General features: G+C 40.2%; 1 long non-coding RNA gene across 1 annotated transcript in view; it reads left to right on the top strand.

Moving 5' to 3' along the window:
- Positions 1 to 2,814: 2,814 nt before the first annotated feature.
- LOC135204963 (uncharacterized) overlaps positions 2,815 to 24,911 on the top strand; it is a 28,097-nt gene continuing 6,000 nt past the window's right edge. The window contains exons 1-2 of the long non-coding RNA XR_010312393.1: positions 2,815 to 2,939; positions 9,163 to 9,272. This is a non-coding gene — a long non-coding RNA (uncharacterized LOC135204963). The remainder of the gene's footprint in view (positions 2,940 to 9,162; positions 9,273 to 24,911) is intronic.

Genomic DNA, 24,911 nt, shown 5'->3' on the forward strand with positions numbered 1-24,911 from the left:
GAGTGCATGGGAGAAGGACTAATAAAGATAGAACGAAACCCCAGAAATATACAGAGACAGGTAGAATGTCAGACAGAACAGAGGACTGGCACAAGCAATGCACGGACAATACATGAGACAGACTAAAGAACTAGCCAGCGATAACACATGGCAATGGCTACAGAGGGGAGAGCTAAAGAAGGAAACTGAAGGAATGATAACAGCGGCACAAGATCAGGCCCTAAGAACCAGATATGTTCAAAGAACGATTAGACGGAAATAACATCTCTCCCATATGTAGGAAGTGCAATACGAAAAATGAAACCATAAACCACATAGCAAGCGAATGCCCGGCACTTGCACAGAACCAGTACAAAAAGAGGCATGATTCAGTGGCAAAAGCCCTCCACTGGATCCTGTGCAAGAAACATCAGCTACCTTGCAGTAATAAGTGGTACGAGCACCAACCTGAGGGAGTGATAGAAAGCGATCAGGCAAGGATCCTCTGGGACTATGGTATCAGAACGGATAGGTTGATACGTGCAAATAGACCAGACTGACGTTGGTTGACAAAGTCCCCCAAGAAGAAAGTATCACTCATGATGTCGCAATAACCATGGGACACCAGAGTTGAAGAGAAAGAGAGGGAAAAAATGGATAAGTATCAAGATCTGAAAATAGAAATAAGAGGATATGAGATATGCCAGTGGAAATCGTACCCATAATATAAAGGAGCACTAGGCACGATCCCAAGATCCATGAAAAGGAATCTAGAAAAAAAAACTAGAGGCTGAAGTAGCTCCAGGACTCATATAGAAGAGTGTGATCCTAGAAACGGCGCACATAGTAAGAAAAGTGATGGACTCCTAAGGAGGCAGGATGCAACCCGGAACCCCACACTATAAATACCACCTAGTCGAATTGGAGGACTGTGATAGATAAAAAAAAATAAGTATTATTATTATTATTATTATTAGTTATTATTATTATTATTATTATTATTATTGAATAAAATAAAGAGAATTGGGAATAATTACAATTCGAAATCCAGAAAAAAATTGGATAGATTAAGTTTGATTCTTGAGAGAGAGAGAGAGACCCATCACGATGGAAGTCCAGAGAATTATAATTAAAAAAAAAAAAGTCCCATACACACATACGTAAAAAAAAATCACACATACACACACACACACACGCCCACACACAGACACAGAACTGTCGGAAAAACAACGCCTTCCTTCCCCCCCCTTCCCACCACCCCCTTCCATCCAATCTCGCCACATCAAAGGGGGCGGAGGTTAGGGGGGGGGGGGGGGTGCCAGGCCGAATCTCTGAAATGAGATTATGCTCGCCGGGTGAGGTGTGTCTCCATTAGAGTCTGGAGAAGAAGGGCTTCCTACAAAGGCCCTATGGAAGAAAGGCCTTTATATATATATATATATATATATATATATATATATATATATATATATATATATATATATATATATATATATATATATATTGTCGGTCGTAATCCAACTGTGGGGTCCATTTTAGAGGACTTGTGTGAATCTGACCTCATGGTCAAACATTGACCTGTGTGACCTGTGCCCTCACAATGAGACATCAATTGACCTCAACCTGAGGTGAGGGATTGCCTGGACGAGTCCCTCTCCTAGAGAGAGAGAGAGAGAGAGAGAGAGAATATTTACATTTTTTGTAACGCATCCTTTTTTGTAACGCATCCTGGATCTAATGCATAAAAAAAAAAATGAACTGAGAAGCATCACTTTAGGGCAGATATCCAATCAGAACGACTTCTTAACTGGGAAGCATTACTTCAGGGGTATTCTAAAAAGAACACATTACCAACTTTTTGTTTTTTTTATTTCACTTTTATTTTTTTTTTATGTCCTCTTTTGTGAGGCTCATATGTCTCTTTTTTGACGACAATAAAGAAATAAATAATGAGAGATGTCTCCCTAAGTGCCACTTCATTTCTCTATAGTTTAGATATATTATTTATATATATTATATATATATATGTATAATTCTAGGTCATTTACCATATATTCATTGCTAGGTCATCTATACATATGGCAATGCTAGGTCATTTATGAATATATTCAAATGCTAGGTCATTTACATTACATAATCCTAGGTCATCTCTGTACACATGCTAATGCTAGGTCATTTATAATATATTCTAATGCTAGATCATATACAATATATAATGCTAGGTCATTTACCATATGCTAATGCTAGGTCATTTATAATATATTTTAATGCTAGGTCATTTACCATATATTCAATGCTAGGTCGTATATATATATATATATATAAATATATATATATATATATGTATGCATGTATGCTAATGCTAGGTCATTTATAATGTATTCTAATACAAGGCCATTTACCATATATTCAATGCTAGGTCGTCTATATATGTGCTAATGCTAGGTCATTTACAATATATAATGCTAAGTCACCTATATATATTCCAATGCTAGGTCATCTATACAATGCTGGGTCATTTATAATATATTCCAGTGCTATGTCATTTACCATATATTCAATGCTAGGTCATTTATAATATATTCTAATGCTAGGTCACTTACAATACATTCCAATACAAGGTCATTTGCCATATATTCAATGCTAGGTCATCTATATATATTCCATATATAATGCTAGGTCACCTATGTATATTCCAATGCTAGGTCACTTATAATACATTCTAATAATAGGTCTTATACAATATTCAATGCTAGGTCATCTATATAATGCTGGGTCATTTATAAGACATTCTAATACCAGGTCATTTATGGCACATTCTGATCCTTGCCTTTTAGGTACAGAGGATGGTAACCACACAGCCAGTGACCTCGATGACAGGGTCAGGTTCCACCAGCATCTAGAGTTGACCAGGGTGGATTGCTTGGCTAAGCCTCTGTTTGCTGATAATGGAACTGTTGGTGAGTATGGCCTTAGGGTTGTGTATTTGCACACATACACACATATTTACACACACACACAAACCCAAACTGAAGCTTTTTCATACAAATTTTTGCACATACAAATACACACTTGACATTTTCCATACACTTTTATTTTTAAACTGGCACAAAAAAACTGTCTTAACATAAACCATTTTATACCCCTACACAGAGGGGTCATAAGCATTAATTTGACCTTTGACCTAATAAACATACTATACCATTCTCTATGCATGCTGTCGATTCACAAGCAGAGCTTCGAACTTTGACCAGTGAATTGAAGTTCTGACTCAAACCTCACTTCATTGTAGCATTTTGGACACATTGGTACCTTCCTTGCTTTATCTACTGAGCCACTCACCTTACCTTCCTTGGTCCACCTACTGAGCCACTCACCTCTTGTAGCAGATGACTATCGCCCGTTACGTTTACTCGCGCGGAATTAACCCATTAACCCTTTCTGTGTTGCCAATCTAGATTAAGTTATTTTGTCATTTTTCGAATTGTCACTTATGAGATGGTCATCTGTTTTCCCACATTTCCTTCAGAATTTGACTTAATCTCTTTCACCAACTACTGCATTCTCTCCTCATAAATCCAAACCAGAGGGCTATCTGCCCCCAACATCAGCTGTTCTAAGCCCCACTGACAGCCCAATATCCGCCCACAACTTGGCTCCTACGTCAAAGTGATATCCTTTCTCTTGACTTCCGACGTAACTTTGTCCATTAAGATAAGCGATGGCCGTAGGGTCAGCCACATCTTTGTCTAGAACTCACTTTTAAACCTAACTAGTCACTCTCCCGTATGCATATTTTAACATGCGCTTGGATTGTAACATTTTTAACATCTCAAAAGCTTTTGATAAATTATTTTCTACACTTTTTTATCTTCAAGAGGCTTCGATTGACACCCCTGTTAATTTTATCAGAAATTTCCTGTTTTTACTCTCCTGTGTGCGTATTTTAATATCGCCTGAATTTTAACTTCTTAATGTTGTAGTAGCTCTTGATAAATCAAATCATTTTCAACATTCTATACCTTCAGCACTTTCCACATTCACTTCTGTCAATTCTATCATAATTTTCCTGTTTGTACACCAAACCAGTCACTCTCCCACCTCCATACTTTTAACAGCTGCTTGAATTTTAACATTACAAAGCTCCAAACAAAGTCTTACACTTTACACCCTAAACACCCTACACATTACACATGTATCTGTTCTACAATACTTTACCTTCACACCACATACACATATGTCCCTTTGACTCTCAAACTTCCCCCACCAGAGAATTACTTGAGAACTTGTACTACGTATCACATTCTAGATCCCTGGAGAGAAAAGGATTATTAGGGATAAGGTGTTCATAGGGTAACAGGAGAGAAGAATAAGGGATAAGGGCGTATAAAGCAATAAAGAGGAGACAGACAGACAGACAGACAGACAGAGAGAAGGGTGGCCTCCAGGGTCTTTTAGAAAGTTATATTTACATAGACACAGAGCTCTGCAATTATAGAACATTCAGGATATGGTGATATATATACATACATACATATATATATATATATATATATATATATATATGATAATATATATTATATATATAGAATAAGAGACAGTATAGAAATCAGAGTATGATATACTACCTACATATATTATATAGTAAAAAAAAGTAGAGAGAGGAGAGAGAGAGATAGAGAGAGAGAGAGAGAGAGAGAGATTGATGAGAAGAGAGATGAGAGAGAGATGAGAGAGAGAGAGAAATACAGTGCAACCGAGCATATTAGAAGCAATATATATATATATATTTTTATTCAAATGACGTTCAAGAACTACTTTATTTGAGAGGAGGGCTGCCCAGTTATGTAAACAGAGAGAGAGAGAGAGAGAGAGAGAGAGAGAGAGAGCAGAGAGAGAGAGAGATGAGAGAGAAGCATTACTCATTAGAAAACTACACCTCTTTTTTAGCATTTCTTCCATAGCATTTTCCAATGCTCTCGAAGGTTATATAGCTCTGAACGCGTAGGAAGGGATTTGCTTATATTTTTCCCCTAGAAAAACAAACGAGACAATTGGATACCAGATATTTTCCCCGTTTTAAGTGACGGATGTTTGATAAGTGAACTACCTAAACATTCCCCAAGGCTAAAGAGACGAAGGTCTTTTTTGTCTTATTCTGCGTAAAATGTTTGAAGTTTAATTATATAGATTTTTTTTTTTTTGTAGATTAGCTGTCTCTACTAGTTATACACTTACGTAGACAGAGATAATAATAATAATAATAATAATAATAATAATAATAATAATAATAATAATTAATAAAATAATAATACTTAGGAAGGCAGACCCTCTCTCAAGCATACTTTATTAAAAGTAATGGTACTTCAGCAACGTTACATTGTAGAGATTCTTCTCTATTTTGCGAATAGCGGCTTTTTCAGTGCTACTTAAACAGGCTAGTAGAGCGCCTATAGAGGTCATGGTAAAATACAGGGTCAAAATAGGTGTATATATTTGAATTTTACAGATAAACTATGATACCATAGTCATCAAAGTCATTAACGATTTTCTCTCTCTTCTCTCTCATCTCTCTCTCTCTCTCTCTCGTTTCAAGCCTCTCTCTCTCTCTCTCTCCTCTCTTTCTTCTTAAAGCGAGCTTTCGTCTAGAGCTGCAGACTCCTCGGGCTGGGAAGCTGAGGGTGGACTGATCTTGGTGCGGTGTCCTCCATATATCTGTGGTTGACAGCAGGGGGTCTGCCCCATGCTTGTCTCCTATTGGCTGGTGGCAGTGAGTCTTGTTTTCATTGGCTGCCTGAGCCAGGTCTCAAGCCACTTTCTTCGGGCCGATGGTTGCGTTGTCAGCATCCTGCAGCCGCCTGAGCTCCTAAGCGGCGCTGTAACATTGATGGGCGTTGCGCTACGCTGTGGGACGTCACGGCTACTTTGATTTCCATCGGCTGCAGGAGTACCTCGTTCGGGGGCGTTGTCATCCATAGAGTTGTCATGATCGGTGGTGTCATCGTTGGTGGCAGGTCTTCTCATACTCGTAGGAGGGAGAAATTCTTCCTGCGTCGTATTCAGAGTAGGTTTTATTTGCTGGATGAGTAGCGCCTCCAGCAGGCGCAACCGACGGGCATCAGGGGCCTTCCCGATGATCTTCGTGTTCTTTATGATGACATCTCGGGAGATGGCCTCGTGATTAGTTTGGTGCGGGCGTGATTCTTTATAAGCCCCTCTTGGGCGTGGCACGAGAGTCTCTTCGACATTCGCATGGTAGTCATACCTACGTAGGCGCCGCTGCATTCGCGGACTGGGCATGTATATTGGTACACTACAAATGCGTCAGCTTCAGGGGGTCTCGTACCTGTGGAGAGGGGTTATTTTTCATAATAAGTCGCGCGTCCTCCGATTCTGGTAATATATGATTAGGTCGATATTCTTGGTGTCGTCAGTCGGGGATACATTATCGGAAATAATTTTCTTAATGGCGTCCTCTTCTTCACGGTAATGGGAAATTATGAAGGCTTTGTAGTACAGCTTGATATTATCCTGGGGCGGGGCTGCGGGCTCTCACTACCGTACCATTTCTCCAGGGCTGTGCGGACTTCCTTGCTGATTAATTTATTTGAGTACCCGGTTATTCACAAGTACTTGGGAGGGCGCGGTCGAGTTCCTGGTGAGTGTCCTGCCAGGCTGAGCAGTGGGAGAGGGCCCTCCTGACGAAGGCCCTGACGGTGGTGCTTTGAATCTGGCGGGGCATCTCGCTGTCTTCCGTTGAGGCAAAGTCCTAAATTGGTTTTTCTTTGTGTAGACTGAAGGTTACGGAGACCGTCTTCCGTCTTGCTTACAAGGACGTCGAGGAAGGGGAGCCGATCGTCGGAGCTGCGTTCGACTGTGTAATTCAGTACACTACACTGCTGAAATGCTTGACGGAGGGCTTCTACCTCATCCTCGGCGTCGACTTGCACAAAGATGTCGTCAATATAACGTCCATATCTGCGGGTTTGCTGCATGCTGGCGAAGACCCGTTCCTCCACGGTGAATTACACAGTCGAACGCAGCTCCGACGATCGGCTCCCCTTCCTCGACGTCCTTGTAAGCAAGACGGAAGACGGTCTCCGTACTTCAGTCTACACAAAGAAAACCAATTTAGGACTTTGCCTCAACGGAGACAGCGAGTGCCCCGCCAGATTCAAAAGCACCACCGTCAGGGCCTTCGTCAGGAGGGCCCTCTCCCACTGCTCAACCTGGCAGGACACTCACCAGGAACTCGACCGCGCCTCCCAAGTACTTGTGAATAACGGGTACTCAAATAAATTAATCAGCAAGGAAGTCCGCACAGCCCTGGAGAAATGGTACGGTAGTGAGAGCCCGCAGCCCCGCCCCCAGGATAATATCAAGCTGTACTACAAAGCCTTCATGAGTTCCCATTACCGTGAAGAAGAGGACGCCATTAAGAAAATTATTTCCGATAATGTATCCCCGACTGACGACACCAAGAATATCGACCTAATCATATATTACCAGAATCGGAGGACGCGCGATCTTATTATGAAAAATAACCCCTCTCCACAGGTACGAGACCCCTGAAGCTGACGCATGTAGTGTACCAATATACATGCCCAGTCCGCGAATGCAGCGGCGCCTACGTAGGTATGACTACCATGCGAATGTCGAAGAGACTCTCGTGCCACGCCCAAGAGGGGGCTATAAAGAATCACGCCCGCACCAAACATCACGAGGCCATCTCCCGAGATGTCATCATAAAGAACACGAAGATCATCGGGAAGGCCCCTGATGCCCGTCGGTTGCGCCTGCTGGAGGCGCTACTCATCCAGCAAATAAAACCTACTCTGAATACGACGCAGGAAGAATTTCTCCTCCCTACGAGTATGAGAAGACTGCCACCAACGATGACACCACCGATCATGACAACTCTATGGATGACAACGCCACCGAACGAGGTACTCCTGCAGCCGATGGAAATCAAAGTAGCCGTGACGTCCCACAGCGTAGCGCAATGCCCATCAATGTTACAGCGCCGCTTAGGAGGTCCAGGCGGCTGCAGGATATGCTGCAACGCAACCATCGGCCCGAAGAAAGTGGCTTGAGACCTGGCTCAGGCAGCCAATGAAAACAAGACTCACCGCCACCAGCCAATAGGAGACAAGCATGGGGCAGACCCCTGCTGTCAACCACAGATATAAGGAGGACGGACACCGCACCAAGATCAGTGCCACCCTCAGCTTCCCAGCCCGAGGAGTCTGGCAGCTCCAGACGAAAGCTCGCTTTAAGAAAGAGAGAGAGAGAGAGAGAGAGAGAGAGAAAATCGTTAATGACTTTGATGACTATGGTATCATAGTTTATCTGTAAAATTCAAAATATAATACACCTATTTTGACCCTGTATTTACCATGACCTCTATAGGCGCTCTACTAGCCTGTTTAAGTAGCACTGAAAAGCCGCTATTCGCAAAATAGAGAAGAATCTCTACAAGTGTAACGCTGCTGAAGTAGCATTACTTTTAATATAATAATTATTATTATTATTATTATTATTATTATTATTATTATTATTATTATTATTTTTATTATAATTATTATTATTATTATTATTATTATTACTATTATTATTATTATTATTATTTCAAGTTGATAGGCCCTATTGGCTTGTTCCATATGTAGGGTTCATCCTCTGAATAATAATAATAATAATAATAACTTGGTTACAGTCAAGGAGAGAGAGAGAGAGAAATATATATATATATATATATATATATATATATATATATATATATATATAAAGAAATATATAGATATATATAGAGAGAGAGAGAGAGAGAGAGAGAGAGAGAGAGAGAGAGAGCCCCCCCCCCCCCGCCCCCCCCCCCCCACCAGCTCTAAACATGTTAAAATTGTAGTAGAAAATCACCTCATAAGCACCAATACATTTCCCATATCTGTCTTCTCTTGAGAGAGAAGAGAGAGAGAGAAAGAGGAGAGAGAGAGAGAGAGAGGAGAGAGAGAGCACAACACCTCAGGAGCCTGGTCTCTATCCCCCAACAACCCTTCCACCAGCTCTAAACATATAAGAAATGCAGCAGAAATCACCTCATAAACACCAATACCTTTCCAATATCTGTCTTCTCTTTATCCTCCTCCTCACATGTCCTAACCGTGTCCTTTTTCTCTCTCCTTCCAGGCTCTTGGTGTCCTCGAGTCTGGGACAGGCTCGTCTGCTGGGACTCGGCTGCTCCTAACACGACGGTGTTCCTCCCGTGTCCGAAGTATGTCAAGGAGTTCAACCACAAGGTATGCTGTTTCAAACGTCTTCTATTTGTTCTGAACTCAAAGTTCCCCATTCCAGGTTCCAGGATGTTCCAAAGTCCAGTATTCCCTTTCCAAAAAGCGTGCTGTTCCATATTTTAATCTAGAACCCTGGAGTTCCCATACTGAACCCAAAGCTCCAAGTCCAGAACCCAGATCTTCCATTTCAGGACCCTTACCTATTCCAGGACACTGCTTTTTCATTCCAGAACCCAGATCTTCCAGGACACTGTTCTTCCATTCCAGAACCCTAACTTCCCATTTCAGAACCATGACATAATATTCCAGAACCCTAACTTTCCAGTCCAGAACCCCTACCTATTCCAGAACACTGTTCTTCCATTCCAGAACCCTAACTTCCCATTCCAGAATCTTGACATTATATTCCAGAGCTCTAACTTTCCATCCCAGAACCTCGTCATTACATTCCAGAACCCTAACTTTCCATCCAAAACTCCTACCAATTCCAGAACACTGTTCTTCCATACCAGAACCCTAACTTCCGATTCCAGAACCATGACATTATATTCCAGAAACATGACGTTATATTTCAGAACCCCAACCTTCCATTCCAGAACCCCGACCTTCAATTCCATGAATACACTATCTTCCATGCCAGCAATCAAACATCCCATTCCAAATTCCATAACTTAGCCCTTCCATTCCAAAAGCCCACACACCATTGGGAATCCAGAGAGCCTTTAACCTTTCTGTACCAAAAAAGTAGTCATATCCATTCGGAATCCAGAAAGCTTTAACTTTCTATTCCAAAAAGTTGTCATATTCCACTCGGAATCCAGAAAGCTTTAACTTTCTATTCCAAAAAGTTGTCATATTCCACTCGGAATCCAGAAAGCTTTAACATTCATTCCAAAAAAGTTGTCATATTCCATCGGAATCCAGAAAGCTTTAACTTTCTATTCCAAAAAGTTGTCATATTCCATTCGGAATCCAGAAAGCTTTAACATTCTATTCCAAAAAGTTGTCATATTCCACTCGGGATCCAGAAAGCTTTAACTTTCTATTCCAAAAAGTAGTCATATTCATCGGAATCCAGAAAGCCGAAATTTAACTTTCTATTCCAAAAAAAGTTGTCATATTCCACTCGGAATCCAGAAAGCTTTAACTTTCTGTTCCAAAATGTTGTCATATTCCATTCGGAATCCAGAAAGCCTTAATTTCTATTCCAAAAAGTGGTCATATTCCACTTGGAATCCAGAAAGCTTAACTTTCTGTTCCAAAATGTTGTCATATTCTATTCAGAATCCAGAAAGCCTTACCTTTCTGTTCCAAAAGGTAGTCATATTCCAAGCCCTGGGCCTCTCCATTCAGTCATACTTCCAGTGGCTCTGGAATAAGGTAAACATGGAACTGGAAAGGTGGATAAGTGTCTGTGTACAATATTTATTATTACACACACACACACACACACACACACACACACACACACACACACACACACACACACACACACCTGTCAACAAAAGCTACCAATCAAAAATACATTAAACGAACACCAAAATCAATTACCTTTTTAACCAAACTCCAGCAGAATACGAACGCAGAAAAGCACAGAAAGCACATAGCAAGACACCACAAAACCAATCTGTACCTTTAATTAAAAGCAAACCACTCTCTTCCCTTTGACTGGAACAAGCACACTTCACATGCAATTAGAAACGGGCTCCCTCTTCAGTTTCCGTGAAAATTATTGGCCTCTGACGTATATGAAATGGCCGATGTAAATGATTGGGGTTTTTTCTTATTTTCCTAAGGTTTTTTTTTTTGCTGAGGTATTGTTGTATGACCTGTTATTATTATTATTATTATTATTATTATTATTATTATTATTATTATTATTATTATTATTATTAATTATTATTATTATTATGATTTTCTGTCTATCACAGTCCTCCAATTCGAATGGGTGATATTTATAGTGTGGGGGAGTTCCGGGTTGCATGGGTTTGCTCCTGTCCTCCTTAGGAGTCCATCATTTTTCTACTATGTGCGCCGTTTCTAGGAGCACACTCTTCTGCATGAGTCCTGGAGCTACTTGTTCGGCCTCTAGTTTTTTCCAAATTCCTTTTTCAGGAATCTTTGGGATCCGTGCCTAGTGTTCCTATGATTATGGGTACAATTTCCACTGGCATATCCCATATCCTTCTTATTTATATTTTTCAGATCTTGATACTTATCCATTTTTTCCTTCTCTTTCTCTTCAACTCTGGTGTCCCATGGTATTGCGACATCAATGAGTGATACTTTCTTCTTGATTTTGTCAGTCAACGTCACGTCTGGTCTATTTGCACGTATCACCCTATCTGTTCTGATACCATAGTCCAGAGGATCTTTGCCTGATCGTTTTTCTATCACTCCCTCAGGTTGGTGCTCGTACCACTTATTACTGCAAGGTAGCTGATGTTTCTTGCACAGGCCGCTTTAAGGCGAAACCGCGAATGGCTCATTATAAATCAGTTATCATTCATTTGATGGAATATGCTTGTCTCAAAAATTTAAGCCATGCACCTGTGCCATTATTATTATTATTATTATTATTATTATTATTATTATTATTATTATATTATTATTTTGTCCATCACAGTCCTCCAATTCGACTGGGTGATATTTAAAGGGTGTGTTCCGGGTTGCATCTGCCTCTCCAAGAGGTCCATCACTCTTCTGACTATGTGCGCTTTTTTCTGGATCAGCACTCTTCTGCATGAGTCCTGGAGCTACTTCAGCCTCTAGTTTTTCCAGATTCCTTCTCGGGGAACTTGGGATCGTGCCTAATGTTCCTATGATTATGGGTACAATTTCCACTGGCATATCCCATATCCTTCTTATTTCTTTTTATTTTCAGGTCTTTTATTATTATTATTATTATTATTATTGAATATTATTATTATTATTATCATTCAGAAGATGAAAACCTATTCGTATGGAACAAGCCTACCAAAGAGGCCACTAACTTGAAATTCTTTAAGCTTCCAAACGAAAGAATATTAAGCCGTTCACTTAGGAAGACGTTTAAGACAAGGTAAAGGGAAATACAGAAAGAAGAGGCCCTACTTATGTTTAAAAAATTAATTAATAAATCAGCTTAGACAAAAAACGTATTTATAAGGAGACTGGTAAGGCTCTTCTGGAAGTCCATTATCACGACCTCCTCTGTGAAGCTGTTTCACACTCTAGCTGAAATTCCAGTACCTCTCGGCAGATAAAGGGGTCGTATTTGATTGTTATTTTCTAAAGTCTTGTATTTTTTTAATTTCATTTTTGTGAGGTTCGATACCAAGCAGGTTTCTTGTGAAGTTTGATCCCTGTTGTGGCCAAATTCATTAAATAATATTCCTTGTTGTGGAGTTGGATCTTTGCAAGTCCAGAAGTTCAAACTAGTTAAATAAATTTTTGGTTGGGCTAGATCACACTGTTACCATAATTTTAATTATATTTATTTAATTTGCTGTTTTCATTTTTTGCCGTACACACACACACACACACACACAGAGAGAGAGAGAGAGAGAGAGATGAGAGAGAGAGAGAGAGAGAGATGATGAGAGAGAGAGAGAGAGAGATTTACTGTGTTTCATATTTTCAGGGTTTTTAGAATAATGCCATAAAATAATTTTGTTGCACAAAATCTTCAGTGCCAATATTATTAGAGAGAGAGAGAGAGAGAGAGAGAGAGAGAGAGAGAGAGAGAGAGATAGGGTTCTTAGAATAATGTCAATAAATTAATGTTCCACAAAATCATGTGCCAATATTATTAGAGAGAGAGAGAGAGAGAGAGAGAGAGAGAGAGAGAGAGAGAGAGTCGTTTTGAAATGGACGCACATTTCCTAATGCATTACTGACGAGAACATAATATTAGCTCGGCAAAGCCATTAATCACAAGGTTGTGGCATTATCGTCGAAAGTGTTTCTTTTCCTTAAGTGGTTTGGATTGGTCCATTTTAGCTTTCTAACTGAGAAAGGGAGAGGATATATACGCGTATGTGTGTGTGTATGTACATTTGTATGGCTGTAACGTCTGTATACACACGCAGAAACGTGTTTTTGATATGAAATAAAGTCTTGACAAGAATGTTTGTATCAACTCTCTCTCTCTCTAACTCTCTCTCTCTCTCGTCTCTCATTCTCTCTCTCTCTTCTCTATCCATTCGATACATCTGACCTTGTCCTTTCTTCGGAAGGGTGACCCTAACATCTGAGAGAGTGCTCAGTGTAGTGGCTTTTTTCTGTGTATTAACAGCAATGAATTTAGGGGCAAAGTAACCCTCCGTGTCAGCCTGTTTCAAAGGTACGTTATGGGATTAAGAAGGTACGTGATGTCCCCCAGGTAGGGTATTTCGTGTTCCCGATATCTGAGAATGATTAATAATAATATTGATAATAATCTGAACTCTGAGACGGTACTTAACGTCCTCAGGTCGCCGTCTCAGATCTCTGTTATGGGAAGTCATTTTTGAACGTATTGGAACACCAGCAATAATAATAATAATAATAATAATAATAATAATAATAACAATAATAATAATAATAATAATAATAATAGAATACCAAGCTCACCAATCAGTTGTCCCGCTAAACTAAATTGTGCTATGCTATAAATAACATATTGTATCTATTGTACAATAAAAAATACATCAAATTGTATTCCCTGAGGTTTATATCTCGTGTCTTTTGCCAAGTCTTCAGCGGGTTGCCAAAGACACGCGCTCAGATTAAGAGAGATTATCAAGAGAATAGTTTTAAAAAATAAAAAATACCAATTATAACCTTCCCAAGTGTGTGTGTCTCTCCTGGGATGCCGTTTGAAATTAGTGCATGGTTCCGTCGAAACATTGATTCCGAATTCAGGAATAAAATGAAGAAATTCAAATTCCCTTCTCTCTACCAGGATTCGAATCTGTGTCAGTGCAAACAGAAATTCAGCTGTTTCGGTTATTCTCCGTGGTTGAAATGAAGCTAAACTTTTGGTCTGGTCAGTCATTGAATGGGTGATCAGCTGTAGAGGCCAGTTAGAAATAGCCGCTCGTCAATTACCAATGCTTAGATTGGTTGATTGATTGCAAGATCTGGCGTTACAAGGAAATGTTTTTTAAATATATATATAAATTTTCCAGATTTTCCCAGAATAATGTTCCAGATTTTTTCCAGAATAATTGTCGCAGGTTTTCCAGAATAATTTTCCAGATTTTTCCAGAATAATTGTCCAGGTTTTCCAGAATAATTTTACAGATTTTTCCAGAATAATTGTCCAGGGTTTTCCAGAATAATTGTCCATATTTTCCAGAATAGTTTAATTTTTCCAGAATAATTTTCCAGATTTTCCAGAATAATTTTCTCTCTTTGATAATTTAAATATCCAGGAAAATATCTCAATACCTGGAATCTATAGCGGGGTAGTGCCATCAGTGCACCTCACGCGGAGACTGTAGACATTACATAAGGCTATTCTTCATCGTACTTCCCACCCTCTCCTATATTCGATGTTATTAATTCCCTGGAATTATTCCCATTCCCAAAAGTGATTCCCATTCCTATTCCCAGAAGTGATTCCCATTCCAAGAAATACTCCATCTCCAGGAATAATTCCAGTCTCAAGGATAGCCTTTTCCAAGGATTAATCCATTCCCATTCCCCAAGATGATTCCCATCCATTCCCAAAATTGATTCCCACTCCAAGGATTAATCCATTCCCATTCCCAATAAGTGATTCCCATTCAGGAGTAATACATTCCATTCCCATTCCAAAAGTGATTCACCAATCAAAGGATTAATCCATCTCACCAAACTCGATATTATTTCTTTTTAGGCATTTTTTTCTCGCTTTTAATTTTAATCAACTGGTGCCAATTATTGCCCCACGAATTTAAAAAAAAATAGAAAATCCATGAGTAATTTAACAGGCTCTTTGGAGAGAGAGAGAGAGAGAGAGAGAGAGAGAGAGAGAGAGAGAGAGAGAGATGAGAGAGAGAGAGATAGGAACACAGAGACAGGCAGAAAGTGCAGTAGGAAAGGAGTGGGGAACAGTTGCAAGGTTATACGTCAACTGCCAAACGACAGAGAGAGAGGAGAAGAGAGAGAGGAGAGAGAGAGATGGGAGGAGCAAGAAGAGAGATTGAGAGAGAGAGAGAGAGAGCGGAGAGAGAAGAGGGGGAGAGAGAGAGAGGAGAATTGGAGGGGAGTGAGGGGGAAGTCGCAATAAAAACGTCGCTTTCATGTCACGCTCTTCGGGATCGAACGCCGCCTTAGATGCAGCGGAGAAGGAAACGACTCCCTCGGGAACGATTTGTGTCGCTTTTAAAATGTGACAGTATCCCCAGGGACTGGGTGTCTTAGATAAGTGGGGCGGGGTTTCTTGGGTTTTCTCTCCTCCCCCTAAGGGGTGGCGAGGGGCGTGGTTGGGGGGGAGGGGAATGGTCTAGGCCCTAGGGGGATGGGAAAAGAAGGAAGGGTGGGGGTGGGGAAGGGTCGGTGGTGGCAGGTGGGGGCTGGGGGGTGGGGAGAGAGAAGGAGATAATAGAGATAAAAGCAAGGGAGATTCTGTGTATATGTCCCTTGGGCCAGTGGGCTGGGACAGGAGACATTTTTGGATTATATTATATATAATATATATATTATATATATATATATATATATATATATATATATATATATATATAATATATAAGCTAATTCCACAGGAAAATGATAGTCAGAAATCCAAGCGCTTTCGTCTTTACTCAGACATTGTCAAGGAGTTAATAAGGTACAAGTGGAGAGAAAGGTCTCAGGTACAACACAAAGATCAAGATACCAGAGGTTAATTGTTTCAAAAGGGGTAAAAATTAAGAGATAATCCAGGATTATCGGATATCACACGGTCACAAACCTAAACAGATTGACCCTAACCGAAATTACAAAGTTTCTTTACAGTCCAAAACATGTAAAAACTGAATATATTAATTTTGTTGCTTATATTTATCTACAACTTTTTTCATTATGAAAGCATCAAGTTTAAATAAACCAAGACTTAAATTTAGAACATTTCTATTATTTTGTCTCAAAAAATTCCATGTAAATATTGAATTTTGATTTTAATATGGTTAGTTTGATGTTGTCTCTTTATTTACAAAAGTGCCTGTAGATGACATACTTGAATATTTGGAGGAGGAATTAGAACGTCATGACATTCCCTTAAGTGTGGCAAACCTCATTAGTCTCATAAGGTATGTATCAAAGATAGTAAATTTTTGTTTAAATAGTGAATTTTTTGTACAAAAGTTTAGCATGGCTATGGTAATCCCTTATTGCCAGTCCTTAGCAATATTTACATGGAATTTTTTTGAGACAAAAACTCTTACCAAGAATTTTGCCCCAAAAAGTTATTTGGTTTAGATATGTGGATGATATCTTCTGTATTTGGCCAGTTCACGAAAATCTCCAGGAATTCCTTAATAATCTCAATAATTTAGTCCCTTCTATAAATTTACCGTAGAGGAAAAAAGAAATTAGAAAATAATTTGAATTTTCTTGATGTAACAGTCCATAGAAATGATAGAAATTTCACCTTTTCAGTCTTTCGAAAATCAACTAACATTGCCTCTTTTGTTCATTTACTACTCCAATCACCATCAAAATGTTAAATTCTCTGTTTTTTCTGGATGTTTCTAAGGGCTTTACGTGTCTGTAGCCCGCAGTTTAGTTGACGCTGAAATTAAAAACTATTTCTGATATTGCAATGAAAACTTAAATACCCAAGGGACTTTTGTAGAGTGGCATGGAAAAGAGCTAGAAAAACATTTTATTCAACTAATGACAAACTTGAATTTAGTAAGCATAACATTCTAAAATTACCCTATGATGAAAGGTTTTTAGATATTCCTAGAATTTTAAAGCTTTTTAACATAAATGTTGTTTTAGTAATATTAATGTCAGAGTTTAATAATAAAAAATTCTCCTAAAGATCTTCCAGGCTGCATATATGAAATTCCTTGCAAAAAGTGTGATAAAGTCTATTACGGACAAACCGGTAAATCTCTTTCACAACGTCTCAAACAGCATCAGTATTCTGTGAGAACTGGGCAAATATCGAATGCATTATTCGTACATATGAGAGATTAGACCATCCTATTAACTGGAGTCAAGCAAGAGCCTTTAATCCCATGTAATGGCACAGTTAAAAGGAATATCATTGAATCTTGTTTTTCATCAAGTCAAATAATAGAAATGTTCTAAATTTAAGTCTTGGTTTATTTAAACTCGATGCTTTCATAATGAAAAAAGTTGTAGATAAATATAAGCAACAAAATTAATATATTCAGTTTTTTACATGTTTTGGACTGTAAAGAAACTTTGTAATTTCGGTTAGGGTCAATCTGTTTAGGTTTGTGACCGTGTGATAATCCGATAATCCCTGGATTAATCTCTTTCAATTTTTACCCTTTTGACAATTACCATCTGGTATTCTTGATCTGTGTTGTACCTGAGACCTTTCTCTCCAATTGTACCTCATTAAACTCCTTGACAATGTCTGAGTAAAGACGAAAGCACTTGGATTTCTGACTATCATTTTCCTGTGGAATTCGCTTATTTATGAAGTCACGTGCATCTACTGTGATTTTTTAAGCATATATATATATATATATATATATATATATATATATATATATATATATATATATATATATATATATTATATTATTACAATCAGTCGTTAGTCATCGAACCAAGAATGACTCCCTTATACAGGAAGCTTCCATAAGTGTCAGTCACCTCGTAAATCTATACACCGAGGGCTCATCAGGAGCACATCTACACCCACTTCGCACGATGTGCATTTTGCGTGCTTCTTGTGTATACAAGCTCTTTCATTCTAACACTTCCTACACTAATTTCCAAGGTTGATTAACTCGTCAACAGCCTCATTTTCATCACATGTCGAAACCATCTAAGACTCGATTCAAATAATGTGCAAACGTCATCCATAAACCCAACCAGCCTCTTCGCCACTATTATCCGTCTCGTAGTATTACAGTCAAGTCTACTAGCACAGCCACCCTTTACTCTTAAATATCCCAGGACGGTCCCAATTTCATCCTTAATTTTATTTTTGCATTTAAATCTCCCAGGCATAGACACCGTTTCAGTCTTGCTTAGTTTTGCATTCGAATGTACAAGTATGAAATCGCTTCGTCCTTATTGAAGCATTTTGGATCCACGTTACGTAATCATGCTCTTGTGATGTACTGACATCCTATTTTGTTGGATGGTATATATGTATGTATACATACATACATGTATATATATATATATAGTTTGTGTGTGTGTTGTGTTGTAGATTCCACGTATCAGAAAATTAAAAAAAAAATATTTATGTATGAAACTTGAAAATTCTGTTCATTTCCTCCACCAATATCTCTCCTCTCTCTCTCTCTCCTCTCTCTCTCTCTCTCTCTCTCCATGATATAGTTAGGTTACTGGTGCCTCCCCAATGCCAGCACTTTTATGTCGTCCCTAAATCACCAGGGAGAGAGCCTCTCTCTCTCACGTAGGAGGAGGAGGAGGAGGAGGAGGATGAGTTGGTGGTTCAGTGTGATTACTAACGCCCTGTCCATAAGTCTTCCCAGGAACTAGAGTTGGCCTCTCCTCCCAGAAGGCAAGAAGAAGGTGAGATGTGAGCTGAAATGCAGAAATATCTTATAGAAAGATGCCATAGAGATAGAAGGGCGCCCGAGAGGTGGGGTAGGGGGCTGGGTTTCCAGGACATTAGTAGGCCGATGCATCATATGACGTAGTCTGGTTGTCTATAAAGATATCATTATTTTAATTGTTATAATTATTATAATTATTATCATTACTGGCCCGTTTCTTCATATGACGTAGCCTGGTTGTCTGCTAGATTGCAGTTGTCCCAAAAAAATTATTATTATTTGCAGGAAAACCTGAAGGATTATCATCAACATCACAAAACTCTCTATTTAACCTAAAAATCCCCAGAAAGCGTATCCTCCTACCTCAATCCCTGTTTCATGTAATCCCATGACCAACTTTTATAAATCCTTTTGACCTCTTGACATATAATTCCTCCCCTTGTAAACATTAATCTCCCAATCCCAGGGATGCATATCGTATCATATAATCCCCTTTGGGGCCTGGGGATGGCCATTTTAGCGTTCTCCCCAACCCTCCCCCTGCTGCTGTCATGTGACGTGGTCGTGGTCATCCATTTCAAATCGTCTTGAATATCATGATACCTATCTTAGAAACTGCATTACAAGGGAACGAATGGCCCCCTTACCACCACCCCCCCCCCCCCCCCAAACAATACAAAAACACCAGCAAAAAAGACAAACGAGAAACGACAACCCTCCCAAAAGCATTTAGGGACCCTCAATCATCATTTTCTAGCAAAAAATGTGAATATGAGAACCTGGCCCCTAAGGTCTGTCAGCTCGGCGTTCCATGACGGTATTATGAGCTGAACTCGAGGCTAGCAAGCGAGCCAACCCTCTCGCCCTTAAAAAGGATTATGCAAGAAGCCACGGTTTCAGACCCCTTTTTTTAAATCGTTCCTTTTAGATGTGACGCGTTTGCGAAACCTTGCATGCTGCCTAATGATCATGCAGCTTTTGTGCAGATCTCGTGCAGCCTAGGGGCCGTCTTTAGACAAATGGCCGTGTGCTATCTTTGGATATCAGGGATATTTAGAATTCACAGGAAAGATAATTGGAAAAGAGAGAGAGAGAGAGAGAGAGAGAGAGAGAGAGAGAGAGAGTCTCTGCGTACATCGAGTTGGAGGTACGAGCCAATCGAGGTACGAACACCTCGTTCGTAAGTAGAGAATCCAGCGTCTGTGCTTATGTATTAGCCAGGGACTCTATCAGTTAGCCAGGGAATCAGTCAGTTAACCAAGGACTCTATATCAGTTAGCCAGGGAATCAATCAGTTAACCAAGGACTCTATATCAGTTAGCCAGGGAATCAATCAGTTAACCAAGGACTCTATATCAGTTAGCCAGGGAATCAATCAGTTAACCAAGACTCTATATCAGTTAGCCAGGGAATCAATCAATCAGTTAACCTGGGACTCTTATCAATTAAGGATTCTATCAGGTAGCCAGGGAATCAATCAGTTAGCCAGGGACTCTATCAGATGGCCAGGGAATCAATCAGTTAGCCTGGGACTCTATCAGGTAGCCAGGGAATCAATCACTTAGGCAGGGAATTAATCAGTTAGCCAGGGAATCAATCAGTTAGCCTGGGACTCTATCAGGTAGCCAGGGAATCAATCACTTAGGCAGGGAATTAATCAGTTAGCCAGGGAATCATCTGTTAGGCAGGGAATCAATCAGTTAACCAAGGACTCTATCAATTAAGGATTCTATCAGGTAGCCAGGGAATCAATCAGTTAGCCAAGGACTCTATCATTTAGCCAGGGACTCTATCAGGTGGCCAGGGAATCAATCAGTTAGCCAGGGACTCTATCAGTTAGCCAGGGAATCAATCAGTTAGCCAGGGAATCAATCAGTTAGCCAGAGAATCAATCAGTTAGCCAGGGAATCAATCAGTTAGCCAGAGAATCAATCAGTTAGCCAGGGAATCAATCAGTTAGCCAGGGAATCAATCAGTTAGTCTGGGAATCAATCAGTATCACACAATCACGCAAAAAAATGTGTAAAATCCGATACACCTTCAATTTCATAGACGCCGAATGACACCCGGGTGTCTTAATCTGATTAAGAGAACTGAATAGCCTTCACAGGTGAGCGGTGATTGACAGGGGCTGGTCAGATGGTTAGCAATCCCCAGGTGACGTTAGAATGGGAAGATTAATTAATACTGTATTGTGACGTCTCTCATATTCGAAATACGACGGGGTAGGCGACTGTCGCAGCGGGTATTAATTGTACATTTTATTTGTCGAAATGATTGGTGAAAGTTGATTAGTTTTTTTAATTAATAATAATAATAAATAATATGATAAATCAGGTATCACAGTAATGTCTTTTCTGTAAGCATTTCATGTGTATTAGAAAGATTGTTGCTTTTGATGATTGTGATGGAAGAATATTCATCTGTAGGTGTTGTACGTATGGATGGGGCAGTGCTCTTTGACTATATAGTAATCTCTCCTCTCTCTCTCTCTCTCTCTCTCTCTCTCTCGCTCACTCTCTCTCTCTCTCTCTCTCTCTCGTACGAGAGGGAAAAAGGGGGGCGGGAACAAAAAATGTTATCAATGCGCAAATGAAAACATTGGCTTAAAGAGGTTGACGAAACAATAGCACGAACAGAAAGACGAGAGAACTACAGTCGTGACATTGCATGCATGCAATTTAGATGAAGGACGGGGGGCGGGGGACGGGGGGGGCGAAGAGGGGTTGGGGGCGTTCGTTTCCCTTCTGCTTTTCAAATGGTGTGGACTTCGTGCTGGAGAGGTGAGGTATACCATTGGACAGGTGGAAGTGAATCTGTCCATTATTGTAAAATGAATGTTATTATTATGACAGACTTTTGACTCCAATGCGATCGCATGGTAGACTTTCTCTCTCTCACACACACATACAAACACACAAGGTTGAAAAAGGTATACAACTGATAATGATAATATTAATAATAAACCCCAAATCTCTGCTAATACTCAGAGGCACCTTCGCCCAAAAAAGAAGTATATTTTAGCATCTATACTCAGAACTTACACACCTATCTGCACCAAAATCGAATCACATGTTGCCACAAACAAGCTCCACCCTTGGTCAAAATTTGGTACGAATCCGTGCAGCAGTTTCCCATAATCAGACAAACCAACGAACTAACTGAACTTGCAATGTTACCATAACCTCCTCTCAGAGGAATGAAAAAAAGAAAAGAATAGTTCCCCGCGTCCTTATCAAAAACTGAATATGCAGTATCGTGATTCCACTATTCTCCAGTTCTCTTATTTTCATTTTCATCTTTTGTTTTCGTCTCTTTCATAAAGTAAAGGACTTTTTTTTTGGGGGGGTGTGGCTTTTTTATTTGTACCCTCTTTTGATGAGTTTCATTGGCAGGAGAGAGAGAGAGAGAGAGAGAGAGAGAGAGAGAGAGAGAGAGAGAGAGAGAGAGAACAGGGGCGGAAAACGAAAACACAATAACATGCAATTAATAAACTATTCAGTTCCTCAGTCAGTGAAGTTTAATCAATCTAGTCAGGTCAATATGGGATAGGTGATCGCCAGTTGACGTGTAAGCTACTCTGACCATTACTGAATGACAGGGAAGACAGTGCCCACGGCACCAATGATTTAGAACAGCAGCAGGGCATTGAGGGGGTATATAGCCCAGGACACCAATGATTTTAGAAACAGCAGCGCAGGGGCATCGAGGGGGGTATATATGCCCATGACACTAATGATTTTAGAAAACAGCAGCAGGGCATCGAGGGGGGGTATATATGCCCCCAGGGACATCAATTTTGATTTTGAAACAGCAGCAGGCATCGAGGGGGTATAAATATGCCCAGGACACCAATGATTTAGAAACAGCAGCAGGCGTGAGGGGGTATATGCCCAGGATACCGATGATTTAGAAAACAGCAGCAGGTCAGTGAGGGGGTATATATGCCCAGGACACCGATGATTTAGAAAACTGCAGCAGGGCAGTGAGGGGGTATATATGCCAGGACACCAATGATTTTAGAAACAGCAGTAGGTCAGGGAGTGGGTATATGTGGTCTTGGTGTAGAGAAGTGTTTATAGGCCACATTGTGCTTATACCATGAACGATAATCCTCGATGAAGACATACTTAAAAGTGATCGTTATGTCAAATCTCAGTTTCTTTTGCATCCCCCACCGAAGGACAAATGACAAACCTTCCTTGATTGGAGGGGGGGGGGGGGATAAAAGGGATTCTGGGGACAGAGGACCCCTTGTCCATTCTTGATTGGACAGGCAAGGACGTCCTGGGCAGAGAAGCTCGTTAAGACCTGGGAGAGAAGAGTGAGAGAGAGAAGAGAGAGAGAGAGAGAGAGAGAGAGAAGAGATGAGAGAGAGAGAGATGGGAGAGAGAAGTACTGACCACCAGACACCAGCCAGACCCTCTCAAGGAAACTTCTTTGGGGAAAGTGAATCGCTTTTCGAGGGCTATTGTATGCCAACCTTTGTGCCTCTGCTTTTGTTTGTCCTTTCTGGTTTGGCGTCAGGGCTTGACACAGGTTTTCTTTGATTGCTTCGCAGACTCTCTCCTTCCTTTTTCTTGCTTTTATTTTCTCTGTATTGTCTCTATATTAGTATTTGTACAAGACGTCCTGTCTTCATATGTTTATGCTTTTTGTTGTTTTTTTCGTTTTCATGTGATATTTCATGCTTTTTTTTAATAGTTTCATTTAGACACATGTATCTTTACCAGAGATCCCCCTGCTCTCTCTCTCTCTCTCTCTCATCCTCTCTCTCTCTCTCTCTCTCTCGTCGCCAGCAAGGTTAAGTATAGCATAGTTTTACCAGACCACTGAGCTGATAACAGCTCTCCTAGGGCTGGCCCGAAGGATTAGATATTTTTACCCGGGTAGGAACCAATTGGTCACCTAGCAACGGGAACCTACAGGCATAATGTTGTGGGAATCCGAACCACATTATATCGAGAAATGAATTTCTATCACCAGAAATAAATTCCTCCGATTCCGCGTCGGCACCGAGCCGAGAATCGAACTTCGGACCTCACCAGATTTGATAGCCGAGCGCGAAAACCACTCGTCCAAGCAAGGTTATTCATTGGCAATCCGTTTGGCGCAGGCAGTGGGTGAGGCAAGCAACCCCATCCCAAAAGAGAACTGTAAAATAATAAATGAAAATATATTATTCTCATAATACTTCTACCATCAACTGCCTCTGAAGCTGAAGATTACAGCGACACATATCTTCCAAAAAGGACGTGAGTAGAGAGAGAGAGAGAGAAGAGAGAGAAAGAGAGAAAGAAGAGAGAGAGAGAGAGAGAGAAGCTCGTCCCTCTCTGATGCCTGGCCCTGACATCCGTTAATTACCCGCACGGATTTATGTGACCACCCAAATAAATGACCCGAGGTCACGGTAGGCAGGTAGATAGGTAAGGTGTCCACCGCGAATGGCGACCCTGGGGGGGGGGGGGGGGGGGTGAATATTGGACCTTATTCAGGATGTTGATTGATTCTGTTTCCCCCTCCCCCCCCCCGCCCCCCCGCCCCCCCCGCGGCAAGGTGTTCCAGCAGTTGCGTCCACTAGTATTTCGTGTCTCCTTGTGGACTGTTATTACTTTATTTTGTTTTATGTATAGATACTATGTATATTTGTGTGCGTGTAGAGAGAGAGAGAGAGAGAGAGAGAGAGAGAGAGAGAGAGCGAGAGAGAGAGATGCATGAAATTCATATTTCCATCTATCCAAAAGTATAATTAATTAGTTATTATTATTATTATTATTATTATTATTATTATTATTATTATTATTATTATTATTATTATTATTCCAAAGGGCGTTCAAACCTCCCACTCTATCCTGACTTGGGACTGTCTAAGACAGCCTTATTATTATTATTAAAGATTATTAATTTCCTGCAACGTATACTGCTCTATGAACCTCTCAGCCACGGCGCGCGGCACCCCGGTGGTGGCCTGTATATTTGGCAC

Source organism: Macrobrachium nipponense, chromosome 48, assembly GCF_015104395.2.
Source record: "Macrobrachium nipponense isolate FS-2020 chromosome 48, ASM1510439v2, whole genome shotgun sequence".
Lineage (NCBI taxonomy): Eukaryota > Metazoa > Arthropoda > Malacostraca > Decapoda > Palaemonidae > Macrobrachium > Macrobrachium nipponense.